We start from the raw sequence: 6,000 nt of genomic DNA, 5'->3' as shown, positions 1-6,000 counted from the left end.
AAATGGACTCTGGTCACCTCGTCCTCAAAGTAGAAATGGACTCTGGTCACCTCGTCCTCAAAGTAGAAATGGACTCTGGTCTTCTTGGATGTTGAAGGCTGGATTCTGTCTCCCCCAAATTCCTACATGGAAGTCCTAAACCCCTAGGACCAAAGGATGTGGTTGGATTGAGAGATGGGTATCTAAAGGGGATAAATGAGGTCACTAGGGTGGGTCCTGAACCCGAAGGAGTGGGATCCTCCGAAGAGGAAGTCTGACGGACACACACAGAGGGACGAATACCCGTGACACAGGGAGGAGAGAGCCGTCCACACATTCAGGAGACAGGTAAGCCCTGCAGACACCTTGATATTGGACTTCCGATCTCCAGTACCGGAAGCCAGCATGTTGTCGTTGCTTTTCGGTCCCAAGGCCATCACTGACTCCTTCCGACCTCACGGACTTCAGCACGACAAGCTTCCCTGTCCGTCACTATCTGCTGCAGTTTACTCAGACTCAAGTCAGTTGGGTCGGTGATGCCAAGCAACCATCTCGACCTCAGTCACCCCCTTCTCTTCCTGCCCTCAATCTTTCCCAGCAGCAGGGTGTTTTTGAATGAGACGTTTCTTCACATCAAGTGACCAAAATATTGGAGCTTTAGCATCAGTCCTTTCAGTGAATATTGGGGCTTGATTGTCTTTAGGATTGACAGATTTGATCTCCCTCTTGTCCAAGAAACTCTCAAGAGTATTCAAGCACCATTCTTTGGCACTAAACTTTCTTTATGATTGAGCTCTCACATTTATACATGACTACTGAAAAAAGAATAGCTTTGACCATACAAACCTTTGATGGCAAAGCGATAGCTCAACTTTTTTGTAATGACGTAAGATGTCATATTTAAGAGATAAAAATCTGACAGAACCTAAGGGGAGATGAGGTAAAATCTGACAGAAATTACGGGTTTTGAGGTAAAATCTGACAGAATTGAGGGGGTTCTTGAAAAGGAGAGACATTACTTTGCCAACTAAGGTCCGTCTAGTCAAGGCTATGGCTTTTCCTGTGGTCATGTATAGATGTGAGAGTTGGACGGTGAAGAAGGCTGAGTGCCAAAGAATTGATGCTTTTGAACTGTGGTGTTGGAGAAGACTCTTGAGATTCCCCTGGACAGCAAGGAAATCCCACCAGTCCATCCTAAAGGAGATTAGTCCTGGGTGTTGTTTGGAAGGAATGATGGTAAAGCTGAAGCTCCAGTCCTTTGGCCACCTCATGCGAAGAGTTGACTCACTAGAAAAGACTCTGATGCTGGGAGGGATTGGGGGCAGGAGGAGAAGGGGATGACAGAGGTTGAGATGGCTGGATGGCATCACGGACTCGATGGATGTGAGTCTGAGTGAACTCCAGGAGTTGGTGATGGATAGGGAGGCCTGGCGTGCTGCGATTCATGGGGTCGCAAAGAGTCGGACACGACTGAGCGACTGAACTGAACTGAACTGAGGTAAAATATGACAGAAAGATGGAGGTTCTGTGGTAAAATATGACAGAAAGAAGGATTTTCTGAGGTAAAATCTAACTGAACGTAGGAGTTTCTGATGTAAAATCTGACAGAAACTAGGGGGTTCTGATTCCAAATTTGATAGAAACTAGGGGTTCCACTGTAAAATGTGCCAGAATGAAGGGTGTTCTAAGGTAAAATCTGACAGAAAGTAGGCATTTCTGAGGTGATATCTGACATGAACCATGAGGTTGTAAGGTATAATCTGACGGAGTCTAGTAGGTTCTAAGGTAAAATCAAACAAAAATTATGAGGTTCTGGTATAAATTCTGATAGAAACTAGGGACTTCTGTGGTAAAATCTGTAAGAAACTAGGTGATTCTGATGTAAAATTCACCAAAACGACGGTATTCTGTAGTAAAATCCAACCAAAACACGAGGTTCTGAATTCAGATTTGACAGAAAGAAGGTCTTTGTTATCACCTGAAATTCTGAGGTAAAATCTGCTAGAAAATTGATGTTTCTGAAGTAAAATCTGGCTGAAAGAAGGAGGTTCTCAGGTAAATCTGACAGAAAGTAGGAAGTTCTGAGGTAAAATCTGATTGAAAAAGGAAGTTCTCACATAAAAATTCATAGAATACAGGAGGCTCTATATAAAATATGACAAGAAGCCGATTTCAGGTCCAGTCTGAAGTTCTGATGTGAAATGTGAGCATCGAATAAAGTTCTGAGTTAAAGTCTGACAGAAATAGGGAAGTTCTGAGGTTAAATCTAAGGTTCTGTTGTGACATTTGACAGAAAGAAGGAGGGTTAGAAGGCTGGTCAAAGGATTCTTGAGTGTGGTAGTGTTTCATGGAATTTTCATGATGGAGGTTACGAGGGAATGATGGAATTTTGAGAGATGTATGGTGACAGGGATTTCTGTGAAAATTAGAGAGGTTATTCTAAGAGTAGGAAAATAGAGGTCATCTCATCGATGAATGGTGAGAATGTTTTCTGAGTAACAATGTGTGAGTGATTTCTGCGAGATACAATGTGAGTGAGGTCTCTGACACATTGGAAGGATTTGAGGAAATTCTGAGAGGAGAGTGAGAGGTAATTCTGAGGAGGGGAGCGACGGGAATTCTGATGAAGGTTAATGAGGTCATGAGTGTGGGCCCTGATCCCATAAGACTGGGGTCCTCATCAGAAGAGACCAGGATATAGCCATACACAGAGGGGTGGCAATGTGAAGACACAGGGAGGACGTGGCCGACTACACACCCCCCAGAGAGACCTCAAGAGGAACCAGCCCTGCCCACACCTGGATCTCAAATTCCACCTTCCAGCACTGGGAGGAATAAATGTGCTGTTTGAGCCACCTCGTGTGGTATTTGCTCTGCAGCCTCGAGCAAACTCATACCCTGATAAACATGCCTGGATTTTCCAGAGTCATTTAGGGAGCGTTCACCTTGTTCCACGGAGAAGAGATGGCTGGGTGACAGAGCGGCTGGTGCTGGAGGTGGGGTCCATTCTTTGGCTCCATCCAGGCAGAAGGTGTGCCAACAACTGCGTGATGCCTGGAAAGAGAAGTGGAGTTCGGTTCTTCCTGGAGAGGAGGGTGTGCTGTTCTCAGGGGGAACAGTCTGGCTGTCCCATGTCCTCAGTGCTCTTGGTCAATGAAGTCTCTTGTCAATGAACAGACCAGGAATCCAGAGACCAGTTGGCAGCTCTGTCCACACACACAGGGGGCACTAGTGGTAAAAAATCTGCCGGCCAACATAGGAGACTTGAGAGACGAGTTCGATCCCTGGGTGGGGAAGATCCCCTGGAGGAGGGCACAGCCACCCACTCCAGTACTCTTGCCTGGAGAATCCCATAGCCTGGTGGGTTACAGTCCATGGGGTCACAAAGAGTCATGGCAGGTCGGTTACAACTGTCACACACACTTAAAACTGACACACACACACACACGTGATTGGTTTATGTTTCAGGCTTCCTCGGATGAGAAACACAGTCACAAAAGGCATACATATGGTCTGGAGGTCAAAGGTGGCAGTCCGGGTTAACCTGGCTTGGAGATCCCATGTGCCAGTGTGGTAAATAAAATAAATAAAAACCTAATTTGAAAAATAACAAAACAGATGATCAACAAGGACCTACTGTATAGCACAGGGAACTCTGCTCAATATTCTGTAGTAACTAAATGGGAAAAGAAGAGATACTCATCTATATCTAAGTGAATCACTTTGCACCTGAAACTAATACGATGTTGTTTATCAACTATATTCCAATATAAAATTTTAAAAAATTTCCAAATAAAATAAAATAGCTTTATTTATGCTCCCAGAGATGTGAAACTGGCATTTGCTCCCCCATGTACATTGCTCATAATAGCAAGATACGAAAAAAATTCAAGTGTCCGTGGTGTAGACACACAACAGAAGAGTATTCAGCCATGGCTCTTTGCAACCCCGTGGACTGCAGCCCGCCAGGCTCCTCTGTCCCTGGGATTCTCCAGGCAAGATTACTGGAGTGGGTTGCTATTCCCTTCTCCAGGGGATCTTCCTGACCCAGGGCACACCTCTTGTGAAAAATCTCAATCTCTTGACTACAGATTTTGCACAACAGGTGGGCCTGAGATACATTTCTTTATGTCAAAGTATCTTTGGAGCCATTAATTCCCCGCCATGTAAAACTACTGACATCAGATGGCCGTGCGTGTCTTCCAAGTGCAGAGAAGACAGATGAAAATACCCAGAAGGAAACATCTCCAGCAGATTTTTTTGTGCATCTGGACATCCATCCATGACTCCAAAATGCATATTCGAATACAAGAGACAGTGACAAACACTGGTGTCTTCATGGGGTGCTCTTGCAGGCAATAGGTGTATTGTCGAGGAAGTTTTTTCCAAGCGCTCAGACTGGCAAAGATCTCGTAGCCCTATTTCGTTGTTGTTCAGTCATGACGTCATGACCAATTCTCTGAGGCCCCATGGACTGCAGGACGCCAGGCCTCCCTGTCCATCACCATCTCCCAGAGTTTGCTCAAATTCATGTCCGTCGAGTCGGTGATACCATCCAACCATCTCATCCTCTGTCGTCCCCTTCTCCTCCCACCTTCAATCTTTCCCAGCATCAGGGTCTTTTCCAATGAGTTGGCTGTTCGCATAAGGTGGAGCTTCAACTTCAGCCTTCTTTGGTCAAGGAAAAAAAAGAAAAAAACTAAAACGCGGTGGGCTGGCGACTTTGAGGGGGCGGGCGGGTAGGAGAGTTGAGAAGCAGGCATGGAGAAATCCACCGCAGAGTGTTGTGGATTTTATGTCCTGACCACAGCAGGTATACATGGAAATACTTGGGTGGGTTTGTGTGAATTAAAACATTTATAGAGCCCCCGGCTCCCGTTACCTCTTAGCCGTCTTATTAAAGTCCTGTTAGTGTCGACACGGGGCTTGTAAACCTGGTGGGCCCCGGCACCAATTAAAATAATAAAAAACAAGCAGCTGCCACGGAGTGGAGGGTGTTGGGACGAGGTTGATGGAGGAACAGGGAGGGGAGGGGAGCCCCCCAGAGCCCTCTCAACCAAGAGGCAGGGCGTTGGCTGGAACAGAGAGCGAGCCCCTGGGCTCCGGTCTTGACCGAGGTGGTGCGTTTTCAGGGACTGGGACGGAGCTTAAGGTGTGTGTGAGCCTTTGGGGAGAAATGAGGGAAAGGAAAGGAAAGGTTAGTCACTCAGCCGTGACCGACTCTTTGACTCCGTGAACTATTATAGGCCTCGGGGCTCCTGTGTCCATGGGATTCTCCCGGCAAGAACACAGGAGTGGGTTGCCATTTCCTCCTCCAGGGGATCTTGCCGACCCAGGGATCAAACCCATGTCTCCCGCACTGCAGGCTGATTCCTTACTGTCTGAGCCACAAGGGCAGCCCTAAATTGTGAAGTGAGAGGACAGCCCTAAATTGTTGCAAAAGCAAGAAATAAAGCTATGGGCCAGCTAGCTAGACGGGCTGTGTGTGATGATAGAAATAAGACTATGGGGCGGCTAGCTGGACGGGCTGTGTGTGATGATAGAAATAAGACTATGGGCCGGCTAGCTGGACGGGTTCTGGGTGATGTGATGGGTCTGTGCCCACCCTCCGTCTCCAAGGATGCAAGGAGAGGGGGTGGGGTGTCCACGCCCTCTGGGCAGACCCAGGATGGAGGGGACAGGGACGTGCCCACGTCGCTGATGGGCCAGGGCTGGCCCACGTCCCTTCCTCTGCCACCCACCTGCCTCTCAGCCTTCACTCCTTTATATCACGACCTCCTGCTCCAACACCGCTTAGGCAGCTCCTTCACCACCCACGCCTCCCACTGCACCATCCCCACGCCCTTCCCCAGCAACCCCGGTTTCCAAGATCCAGTCTCTCCCCCGCAGGTTTTCCCACCTTGAACCCAGCTTCTGAGATTCAGTCTCTTCTCGCCATCTTTCCTACCTCGTGTTCGTCTCTGCCCATCGGTCGTGGAGACGCCGAGAGGCACCGAGTTTCCAAGCAGAGAGTGTGTCAGG

The sequence above is a fragment of the Oryx dammah genome, unplaced genomic scaffold (genome assembly GCF_014754425.2).
Source record: "Oryx dammah isolate SB20612 unplaced genomic scaffold, SCBI_Odam_1.1 HiC_scaffold_23, whole genome shotgun sequence".
Classification (NCBI taxonomy): Eukaryota; Metazoa; Chordata; class Mammalia; order Artiodactyla; family Bovidae; genus Oryx; species Oryx dammah.
The sequence above is the reverse complement of the archived record's forward strand: the minus strand, read 5'-3'. Positions refer to the sequence as shown.